This window comes from Rhincodon typus, unplaced genomic scaffold (genome assembly GCF_021869965.1).
Source record: "Rhincodon typus isolate 14 unplaced genomic scaffold, sRhiTyp1.1 hic_rhity00000616, whole genome shotgun sequence".
NCBI classification, from domain to species: Eukaryota; Metazoa; Chordata; class Chondrichthyes; order Orectolobiformes; family Rhincodontidae; genus Rhincodon; species Rhincodon typus.
In genome coordinates, this window is record NW_025966254.1 from 14,239 (window position 1) to 26,998 (window position 12,760).

Below are 12,760 nucleotides of genomic sequence, written 5' to 3' on the forward strand. Positions count from 1 at the left end.
TCCTGCCCAATGGTGTAACCATTTTCTTTTCCCCTCAATGAATATCTCTAACTAAATCATAGCTGTTTTGGTACTTGTCAATGGTATTGAATTCCCCTGCAACCACTCAACTTAGGGCTAAAGGGTATAATTACCATGTGAAATTGAGACTAGATTCTCATGTACTTGCGGATCATGCGGTTACAGAGACAAGCAGTGACGTAAGCATAATGTGAGCTGTGAATTTCCCCAGCTACAAAACAGCCAAACAGAAGGAATACCAACTTTGGTAACAAATTGAATGATTATTTTAATGTTGGGTGTAGGAAGAGTGATCAAAGATTAAATTGGAAGTGAATGGACATTTGACAGACATGAAGACAGAGGAGTTGTGAGAAGCATTAAATACAAAATAGAGTAGAAGAGAGATCTTTGAGGCATATCCAGAAGAAAAGTAAAGCATTCTGAAAAACACCCCATGAAACTTTTAATTATATTTTTTACATTTCAAGCAAAATTACACCAGCATATGTCATAATAAAAGTTAGCTGTAAATTTTGTTACATGAGGGAGGGAGAAAGAGGGAATGAAACTAAATATGTGCCAAGAGGTAGGAAAGACCACACAAACAGCAAATAGTTTGGGTACAGAATTAAATTCATCTGCATGTAAACAGAACACATTAACACCCTATATACCAGGGGAAGGATCTGTGAAGAATGCTTCTAAGAGACAGAGAAATGGGTAGGGAGATGCCCATCTACAGTAAGATCTGTTGAGAATAAACTATTCTTTCCAACTAGCATAACATTTGAACTTTAAATCTTTATTTTAATTATTTCAACAGACAAGCACTAAAATTGAATGTCACATTTTCTGTCCCCTATGAGGATGAAAAGTTCCAATCCAATTCTTTACTAAATACATAGGTTGGTTAACTTTTCTTTAAGAAAGGATATTGATAGGTGGTTAGAAACAGAACTGAGAAGTTTTCACATTAAAATCAATAATACTACCAGTCAACTTGAATACTATACCATTTAAAACAAAATACAGAGAATCCATTGAATCATTACATTATAGAGCTTTGAGAAATAATCCAAAATTGCAGACTTTTACAATCCATTGAAATTTTAAATAAGTCATTTGAATCTGTTCATATGAAAAAGCGAATTCATTCCCATTACATGTTGAGAGACCAATTTAGTTGCTACTGCCACAAAATGTATATTTTGGATCACAAGGAACAGAAATACTTGACAGTATATTAGAAATTTTCAGCATCCAATTTGAATCACTCATACTTCATTGCAAAAATCTCAATGTGTACATCAAATCAATACAATATACTAAATCTATGACAATAGTGCAGTATTTTCAGAAAAGCCAGTTGGTCATCTGTGCCTTAAATACAAAAAAATGTAATGCATATCAGCAAAATATAAAATCAGACCTCATCTGAAGTTTATTCGAAGAAATACTGCTCAAGATTTGTCATGTTTCCTAATCATTTTAAAGCCCCAAAAGGTTCTGATTTTGCACATACATAAGCTATATATCTCCAGTGCAGCTAATCTGCAATCTGTTTCCATAGTGCTTTTTTATTGCTGTAAAAATATCATCATAATAATATGAAAGGTCAAGATTAATATCACTTTCCCTTGAAAAATTTCAAGGATCTATAGGAATAATGATCACACAATGAAACAATATTCGATATTGTTAGAGATTAAAATATACATGAAAATATGAAATTGCTGCAAAGGTTAGACATTTCTTCAAACCCCCAAAATGATAAAAACTGTAGATGAATTAGAAGCTATGCTATATCCAAATTATTTTAAATAATTGAACCATAAAATGCAATCTAAAATGGGCATGCTACTAAAAGATATAGCAAATTATAGCATACAAAATGCCATCCAATACATATCTGTGCCAGCATTTTGCTATAGAAATCTGAAACCAAATCTGAAACCATAGTACTGCCCTCTACCCATAGTCCTATACAGTACCCTTCCTAAAATATCCTCCGAGGTTTTCCTTCTTTTAAAAGGTCCCTGTTTCACCCACTAGTTATAGCAAAGTATTGCATACTCCTGAAGCCCTCTGCCAAAGAAACTTTTCCCAATGTTTCTCCTACCTCTTTGCAATTATACTAAATTGATAATCCCTCACCATTGTCTCCAAAAAACAGTAAATTGCCTTAATATATTTATTTTATCATACCACTTCTGAGCCTTTAAAAACTTAATTGAATCTCCCTTCAGTCTTCGTTATCGCGATAGGAACTGTTCCAACACATTAATTCTCTCCCAATAACTGTGTACAACATCGTTGATACTGCCCTGTTATGGTTTATATACCCTTTTTTTGAGAGAGGCTGCTCAAAACTGCAATGTTCTAACGGTGATTTCTATAAATCCAGTATGTATAAATAATGCTTTAAATTATGTAAAAATATCAATTGACCACTTTTATAGCTTTAACTATATAGCGGAATTTTCAGAGAATTGTGATGTTTTAATCCTGTCTTCAACCACATTTTCAGCTTTTTTTCATTAAGTGCATACTCCTACTCTGCTTTATTTTAACCTCCGAACCTCATAAATATCACTGTAAAGTACACATTTCGCTCATTGGTCTATTGTTAACCAGCTCATATCTTCTTGGTCTTTTACAAATTGCGTGTCGTCCGTAAAGCCAAGATCAGCTGTACGTGTATACACAGAACAAAGCTGGAGCGAACGCTGACGACATAACTGACTTACTTCCAACCCTTTCTGAATTCCCATTTGCTCTGGCTGTTTACTACCTGCCTATTAACCAATTTTCCATTTAGGCTGTTACAACGGGCCATTTGAAAAATATGGGAGAATTCTCGAATAGTCAGAAAATGCTTCCAAAGCGCTGTATTTTCAACGTACTCATTCTTAATAGATTGCGTACAATCCTGCGCCCTTTCACATCACCCTTGCTGTATATGCATTACCTTTTCCACGTGTGGTTTTTCTAATCGCTCTTCTCGACGTCTCTCACAAAACATTTAAAAATAATCCATCTACTATATTCCGTTAAATGTCTATTCACGCATTTCTTCATAAAAGCATGCCCTAATACCCGAGATTATCTGTAGTATCATCAGTCTAACTAACAATAACTCAACATGAAGCTTATAATCGGTTTCCTGTATCTATCCACAGAACGCGGTCATTTGACTCATCCTCCTTTTTGCCTTATGTGACTAGTTATTTTGCACTCTATACGTGTCACATTTCCTCTAAACCGTTTGTGGTTTTTTTATTGCTCGATTTTGGGCTGCATTCCTTCCCATCTCACGGAAAATACCATGTTCAGCCCACCGCCCTAATCTGGAAGACGTCATTATCTTTTTGAGTGGCAAAGTTGTTCTCATCGTCAGTTTCGTCTTCTTCCTCGAGCGTCAAAACTTCACACAGTCGACATTTACCACAGCTTCACTGTCAGAAGCTTGAGGAAATCACAACCCTCTTTACAATTTTTTCTGAAGAAGGGTTCAGACCCGAAACGTCAGCTTTCCTGTTCCTCTGATGCTGCCTGGCCTGCTGTGTTCATCCAGCTCTACACTTTGTTACCTCTTTACTCATCATCAGGTCTACTAAAGACGGCCGGATAAAACCAGTCAATTTGAATACACGCACAGCTCAATAATCCCAACTACACATTTCAGAACAGCTGGTTTTACACAACTAAATTATACATGTTAATTCTTAAAAGATAACCCCAGTTTGGTGAAAATAACGTGGCCTATTATTAGGTATTTCACTACACTCCAGTCGGTATAGATGTTTTCTAATTAGCCCGTTCAAAGATATTATTACACACTTCTGGAGCAGGTCGGACTTGAACCTGAGCCTCCTGGCTCAGAGCTAGGGACATTGGCACTGCTCTAAAAGTCGAATTGGACTTTATATTCCAAGGCAGTCTTCCATCCAAATACTAACCAGGCCCGAACTGCTCAGTTTTTCAGGCCAGTGTGGCCGTCAGCTCTGTGTCTGTATACATTTATTCTCACGCAGAAACGCTTTACAGATATTAAACTGTAATTGTCAATGTTTGTTGCTTCAGTCAAAGCAGCTTCTTTAAATGAAAATCTAACCAAAGATCGCTTCGAATATAAAACAATAGCATCTGGAATTTAGGATGTTCTTCGTAAACTGATTAAAAATCTCTGTTGGAGATTTTTGTTTCACGATTTTGCTTTAAAAGGACAGGGGCTGAAGGTTTAGGAACGAACAAACATTCGTTACTTTTACCAAAGGGATTGGAGAGAATCACTGTTTCTAACCAGATTCTTCCTATAATTGTAAATTAATCAAAGAATGTCACTTGAAATCTGCCGTTCGACATTCTTAAATCGTGCTGTCTCTTTTTTTTTCTTCTGTAACTGGCGACTTATTAACCCGTAGTTCTGACAGCGTCTTCAACAGGGTTGAGTACTGAATGAACATCATTGTCACATAATCGCATGTCTGTAGTGTTCTGTGACTGAACAGACTGCCAACAGCCCGCGCCATTGTACTTCGATGGATCGCAGATTGTCCAACAGGCAGTATCCACTCATCATAACGAATGGACTCAGAATGATTCCAATAATATCTACTTTATTGCTGGTCCGTAAAAAGTTAATCATTGCAGCTGTCTGTAATGCGCACTACTCTGTATGTAATTTTATATGTTTTGTTGTGGTATCCCAATAATTTACTTTTAATGCCGCGGGCGTAAATTTAAAATTACCCGATTCCCATCGGCAAATATTGGTGGTATTACATGATATTTCCTCATGACAAGATCGAGCGATTTTCAAACATGACAATTCAAATAGCAGGACCGTTAGAACATCCATTTCTTCCATCAGAGATAGTAGGAACTGCCGATGCTGGAGTCTGAGGTAACAAGGTGTGGAGCTGGAGGAACACAGCAGGACAGGCAGCATCAGAGGAGCAGGAAAGCTGACGTTTCTGAAGAAGGGTCCAGACCCGAAACGTCAGCTTTCCTGCTCCTCTGATGCTGCTTGGCCTGCTGTGTTCATCCATTTCTTCCATTAGTTCTTACTGTTAGGAATAACAGAAATTGCTGGAGCAACTCGGGTCTGGCAGCATCTTTGGAGAGAAAGCAGAGTTAACGTCTCCAGTCCAGAGTCCAATCTGATTTCACCGGTAATTTCTGTTTTTGTTTCGGATTTCCAGCAGCCGCAGTTCTTTGTTTTATCCTACTTTTAGCCAGTGATTATAATAACTATCATAATAGTGAGCACTGGCAATGCTCAGACTTAACGTAACGATTTGATCAATTGCTTCCCGATTCACCCACTGCCCAAGTTCTCTTAAACACCTGACCAAAGCCGAACTGTTTGAACAGAGCAGGCTAAGTCCTATCAATCGCCCCTTTCTCTCACAAACTATTCGATATTCAATCCTAACGTTAGACATAAAACGGGGCCAAATTATCTTAACGATCTAATCCAACAACGATAGGAAGGCATCAAATAACAGTACAACATCTGCATTTCTAAACTAAACGAATTCAATTTTTAAACTTTTCATTTTATTGACGATCTAATTCATCATAAAAAGTCCGCTGAAAATAAACAAGAAGTTGCAGCCACGTGGAAAAACTATTAATACCGTCCATCACCATGTCTCTTCAGGATTTTGTGGAAAAGTGGTTTCTCTTCAGTAACGCATGGTCAGAACCTACGAATATATTCTACGCTTAACAATCGTGTTTCTTAATGAGACTGCGGTTTCAAGGAATTTGGGATTAAATTCGATTGCCGTCGAAACCGGGCTCGGGGATTAATATCCACCTACAGCCTGGAAGGCAGGCCGTTTTATATAACTGCGGCGCTCAGACGGCAGAATTTTCCCAAGTACAGGGCGATTCTGATCAGCTGTACCATATTAAACAGGACAACACAGGATCACGTTCTGCGCTCGCCATGCCTGCGACGACCATGATGCCAGTCTAAAACAATGCCTTCTGGCTGCGCATGGTTTGTATCTGTTAAAGCGAGCCTGTACCTTTTAAAGGGAAGGTGCACAGTAGCTGCAGTTGGTGATAGGAATGCTTTGACAGCTGAACCTAATGAGAAAACTAGAAGAATGGCACATGAGAGAACAGGGTTCAAGGTTTTCAGACTGTACAGAAAACTGTGCTGCAGGCAGGTTGCAGAAATGACCAAGGATCTGCAGCAACCTAGGAGATCCTCCAAACAACACTCCAAAATTTGTGGGAATAGACAGCTCTGGAGGTTAACATCAGGACTTAAAACACTAGGACCTGGATGTAATGCTGCAGGAAGTTCAACCACCTCACACCAGTGATCAAGATCACTGAATGGATCTTCAAATGCTGTACATTTTCAACTGCTCAAAAGCATCTGACAATCTTCAATTGACAAGGGCCCTATCATTCATCTACAGTCTTCAAACAGGACTCACATTATCTTTTATAGATTTTAAAAAAACTAAACGATGCAGAGATGTTCTTATACACCTCTTGAACCCAGGACTCCTGGTACAGAGGCACACTTTGACCTGCTACAGCCTCATGCCCACACCTCAACATACACACACTTACAGGTTGATAACATCAGCCAGACAAATTGCACAACACTGATGAATTTCCCTCTCTCTTACAAGACATATGAACATACATACGATTTGAGAAGCAGTAGGCCTTGTAGCCAGTTGAGACTTTTTTTTAAAATTCACTCATGGTATACAGGCATTGTTGGCTGGCCAGAATTTATTACCCATCCCTAGCTGGCCTTGAACTGAGTAGCTTGCCAGGCCATTTCGGAGGGCGGTTGAGAGTCAACCACATTGCTGTGGGTCTGAAGTCACATGTAGGCCAGACCAGATGAGGATCGTGGATTCCCTCAGTGAGTCAGGCAGGTTTTTTCTGTCAATTAGCAATGGCTTCATGGTCATCAATAGATTCTTGATTCCTGATTTTTAAAAAAAATTCAAATTCCACTATCTGCCATGGCAGGATTTGAACCTGGGTCCCCAGAACATTATTTTAGTTTCTGGATTAATAGTCTAGTGATATACTACCAGGGTCATCGCCTCTATACCAATCAATAAAGACTACAGCTGATCTGACTGTAACCTCAAATCCACATTCCCACAAACCCTCCATAACCTTTCAAAAACTTGTTTAAGAGGACTCTATGTACCAACACCTAAAAAATTAAATAGTGATACCAAATTTAGATTCTTCAACAAGAGGAAACAACCTCTCTGCATGTACCCTGTCAAGATTTCTTGTTTATATTTCAATCATCACCTCTTACTCTTCTAAACTCCAACTGATATAAGCCTAGTCTGTTCAATCTTTTCTCATAAGACTAGTCCAGTAAATCATGTCTGAATTGCTTCCAAATGATTTACAACCTTCCTTAAATAAGGTGTCTATAACCAAAGAGCAACCTCCCAACATTTGTATTTGGTTCACCTTGCGATAAAAGGTAACATTCTATTAGTGTTCCCAATTACTTTCTACACATTTAACTTTTTGTGGTTGATGCATAAGGATAACTAGATCCATCTGCATCTCAGAGCTCCACAATCTCTCACGATTTAGATAATATGCTTCTTTTTTCATTCTACCTCCCAAAATGAACAATTTCACATTTTCTACACCATACCCCACTTGCCACATTTGTGTGTTTTTGGAATCTCCTTGTATCCTTTTTACAACTTACTTTCCTACCTTGTCATTAACAAATTTGGCATCATAACTTGTGCCAAAACCCCATTTATCCAAGTCATTTGTATAAATTGTAAACAGTTGACGCGATAGCACCAATCTCTAAGGCACACCACTTGTTATATCTTGTCAACCTGAAAAAGACCCATTTATCCTTACTCTCTGCTTTCTGTTAGCTAGCCAATCTTCTATCCTTACCAGAATTTATATCCTACAATTACTTTTAACGCAGCCCCTTACCAAATGCCTTCTGGAGACTGAAGTACAGTATATCCATAGCATGTGTATGTCAACCATATTAACTCGGTCTGATTACCTTGAACATATCCAAGTGCCCTGCTGTAAATACATCAATGACAGTTTTGAACACGTTCCCTATGACAGATCTTAAGCTAACTGGCCTGTATTTCTGTCTTTTTGCTTCTCTCTTTTTGAATAAAGGAGTTACATTCACTTTCTACCAATCTAAAGAGAGTATCCATAAAACCAGAGAAACAGGCCCACCTACATAACCTGACCTTGTGAAGGAGAATGTTCTGGCCATTACTGAAATGCCCACACTGAAGCAAGGCAGAGCTGGTTTTGAAATTATTGAAAATGATGGTATCCTCATATCTTATATTCATTCTCCTACCCACATCTAATCCTATCAAGCATCTAATCCTTTCAAGCATCTTAGTGCTAGCCATCTTCACAACATGGTAGCTAATGGCTGATGCTGCAGCTTATGCCAGAGGTCCGAATGCTGCAGTGAAAATTCAGCTTCTATCATGCAAGTACAGACTACTGATATACTGATTTGAAGGAAGTCACAACAGTCCAGCAATCTGCCATCCAATAATGTCCATCCAATAATGTCCAAGACTTGCAACATGCTTCATGGTGGAAATAGCAGTGGCTCTACTGAGAAATAACCTGATGCCCTTTCTCAGAAAGGCAGCATTTGTACTCTCATTGCTGTCACTCCATACATGCTAGATGTTGCCCATCAGCCAGTCAATTTGGACTGCTACCACCAAGTAGACATAATGCAGTAAGCAGCTGGGCCTTCCAGACCTAAAGTTTCACACGGTTGTCCTTGTACGTTATCTGCAATCTCCTCTAGTGGTGGAAAGCTGCTGGCTTTTCAGACATGCAGTGTGAAGTAGACCACCAGGAGTCTGGACATTCACTCAACCAGACTGGTCAGCGGACAGCCCAGCAGCCCCACCCCACCACCCAGTGTATTTATGTCTATTATATTTTCCTGATCTCATCACATATCTTAATGTTGCACCTAACTTGGATGTTATCTACAAATTTGGATATACATTATTTCTTTTCCAAATGATTGCTACAAAAAGGTGAAAAACTGCTTTTCTAAAGTAGACCCCTGCACAATACTCCTCACCCACCTGCCATCTAGAGATGGAACCTTTTATCCCTATTTTATCTCCTTGCTCCCAATCAATTATGTCATATGATTACCTCCTATTCAACTGCACTAACTTTTGCACTTTATCCCTTTTTCACAAACTTGTCAAATATCTTTTAGAGGGATGGCCTAATTGGGACTATGTCGCTGGGGACGAGTTGGACCGAATGGTCTGTTGGGATGTCTGTTTGGCACAGAACAGTTGGACTGAAGGTTCTGTTTCCGTGCTGTACAACTCTATGAGTTTCTGTAAGTTCATGTAGATAATATCCAGAAAATCACCTCTCCATCATGACATTATCTTAAACAAAATCAACTAGATAAGTCAGACATGACCAAGCCTTCACAAATCCATTCCAGCTTTGATCAGGTGATACTTGTCCTAGAGTTCAGTTACTCTGACAAATTAGTGACTTCCCTCCAATATCTAACTATAGATCCTAATTACTGTTTAAATAGATCTATAGTTTCCTATCCCATCGCCCCCACCACTCCCTCATTTCTTAATTAACTGGAAGGCATTTAGAGAGAATTCCAAACTTTGGAAAGATTGTACCTTCCTGAATTGTTTGATATCTTCGAAATTATCAAGACTTTGCAAACTGCATTTTAATTCATATTTTCTTATTCAACTTTTACTCGCTAAATCCACTCCTTGTTCCCTTGAAATCTTTAGGTTCCATTATACTGTGTACACTTCCATCAATAATAAAAGTACATGGCAAAATAAAAAGCTTGAATATACGTAGTGGTTTTCACAACCACTGGATTTTTTTTAAAGCCAAGGAAATATCTTTAAGTGTAATGACTGTAGAAATGTAGTAATGGCAATAGCTGCTTTGTACTTAATAAAATCTCACAAATAGCAGTGCGATAATGATATCAAATAATAATCTGTTTTTGGTGATGTTGATTGAGGGACAGATATTGGCCAGAACATTGGGGATAACTCCCTCGCTCTTCTTCAAAATGATGCCACAGGATCTTTTACCATTGGGATCTCACCATTAATATCTACCGATAAGTTGCACTTTTAACAGCGCAAAGTGCTCTCAGCACTACACTGGGGAATCAGGTTTGGTTTGTGTGTTCAGGACCTGGAGTAGGACATGAACCTGGACTCTTGTGTTTCAGAGGGAAGTGTGCCACCAACTGAGTCACACTTGACACACTTTGGTATTTTCTTTTAATTGTATATGCAACACACAGACTAACAGACTGAAAATGCTAACAAATTAACTTATAAATAGAGCAGACATTTCTATTCATTCGTATGACATTAGTAGGTGTGTTCCAGAACAATGTTCTATAGCAGTGTTAAGAACTTAAAACAAAACCTGAAAAATCTACTCACCCCAATGATTTTGGCATCCTAAAGGGAGACTGTATATTTGAGGTTTGAATAAGGAAACCCAAGTTTTCATCACTGACTGATCAAAGCTCATTAAAATCATCGCAAAATGGACATTAATAGACATTGTGCTAAGAAATAGAAAGTTATGGTTCTATGCACCATTCCTTGAAAAAAATGAGGTACAGTTATCCCATCTTGAGATAAGATTTTTTAAAAATGGTTTCTAAAGTAAAAAGAGGCTCATCCTTTTAGGTCACCATTGTGGATTTTCCAAAATGTCTTCCAAGTTCTAGTATTATTCTTTATGGTTCTTGCAATATCAAGTTGACTGATGACTAATAATAGGAATTAAGGACATATTCTGGGGACTCAAAACAGTCTCAACTAAAGAGAAACATGACTGACACCTATCCCTGTCCACCTCTGGTTAACCAAAGTTTTCAAACCTCACACGTTCAGCTCGAAATTGGGTTGAAACTACCCAAATTTCTTTCACAAACTTTTTCCAGTCAACTCAAGGTAACTTGCAACCTGGCAATATACATTTCCACATCATAAGTTAAAACAGAAGTTAATCTGCACTAACTGCTCAATCTAGTAAATGTTTCCATTTTTATTGTCCAAATCTCTAGTATTCTATCTCCAGTTTGTAGCTGAGCCGTTTAAATCCAAGTTTGTACAGAATTTATCATTCTCTATCAGGTCATATTCTGGAACACTACATTTGACCCTACTGTGATAATCATATCTGTTACGTTATCACAACTAGACTGCATGGATTGTTGGGGAAGTCGTAGTCTATGTTCAACTTGATACTCACTGCATTTCAGTAGCCTATGCAAATATTAGCTTGCATATGAATGACGACTGTGGTGGGGACGAAGATGGGTGGGACAACACAATGCAACCAATCAAGGAAGCATTGTGTTGTCCCCAAGGAGAGGCAAAGGAAATTAACAAAAAAATCCAACTCTAGAAGCTTGTAATGTGTTGTCTTTTTAAATGCCCTGGTAGCAAAGATCTAAATTATGTACCTATTGTCTCACCAATGACAACGACAGTGGCAGAATTCCAGGGAACTACTAAAGGTGGATCAGTGAGCTGGTAAAAACAGACATATTACGATGTAAAACTCTAAATCCAGGGGCTACGTTTGAAATTATCTTGATTAGTCAGTATTAAAACATCTGGACCACTGTATTACAAGAAAAGTAAATCATCAACTGTCATGAGAAGGAAAGAAAAATGACTTAGCTCGTAAAGGGTGCAATTCTTGTCAATCATACAACTTAAGTTTGTTGGTGTTCATAGGTAAATCTATCGTTCAAACCATTACTAGAGAAAGACACATTAATACAGGAGATAAGTTTTTTTGCTATTGTCCTTCAGGAAGCATTTTGGCTAATCCCACGGACAGCAGAAAGGAGTACACATGACTATTTTCTTTGTAAATATTTTCTATTGTCGTTTATTACAACAATTGGTGTTTGAAAAACTCTGCTCTTGAATCATGGCAAGTTCCCTAATAACATCTTATTCAAATTTACAGGGGAGCACAACATGGAATTGTTTATTTGTTGCCTTCTCTTGCCGATTGCAGGCATAGCACTAATGTACAGTGATAAAATAACTGGGATTGGATCTATCCAAGAGTTTCATATGTAGATGCATGATATTCCATCTCATTCTATATAAAACCTAGCTCAAAACACAACTTTCAGTTTTCTTGCCTTGTTCAGTTGGAAGATTCTACTTTCTCAGTAGGATCAGTTTTAAATCATTGCTTTGGAATCTGATTATTCCAACTTGTGAAGTTTTGGCATCCTCAGTTTCTGTGTTGATATATTGCTTTTTCCAATTAAAACTGCTCCACTATATGCTCATACCAGGCTTCAAATATTGCACATCCTGTTGTGGCTTTGCTGAACACAAGTAGTTTTTTTGCAGGATGCACCTGAACTCACCAGGAGTCTGTCTTCAGTCCAAACCTAAAATGAAGCACAAACACTCCAGGTCAGAGAGATTCATCTAGCACGGAAAGAAATTGTAATTGGTTGTACCATCGACTGTTTCAACACCCATGAAATCAGGTTGTAACCTGTCTTTTATGAAGTATCAAGACTTTCCAATGACACCTGTTTTTTTTCCAGCTCTTGCCTCAAAAGCAGTGTAGATACATGGTATCGCAGTAATCTTAGCAGATGCTGAAGACAGCTTTGTATTGCATAATGCTGCAATATTTGTTTTTAAGTCTTCCA

General features: G+C 38.1%; 1 protein-coding gene across 1 annotated transcript in view; it reads right to left on the bottom strand.

Annotated features, from left to right (window-relative positions):
- Positions 1 to 786: 786 nt before the first annotated feature.
- The window catches only part of LOC109930319 (transcriptional activator protein Pur-alpha), a 34,307-nt gene continuing 22,333 nt past the window's right edge, over positions 787 to 12,760 (bottom strand). Inside the window, exon 3 of the transcript XR_007266292.1 lies at positions 787 to 12,490. The gene's annotated coding sequence lies outside the window, so the exon portion shown is untranslated. The remainder of the gene's footprint in view (positions 12,491 to 12,760) is intronic.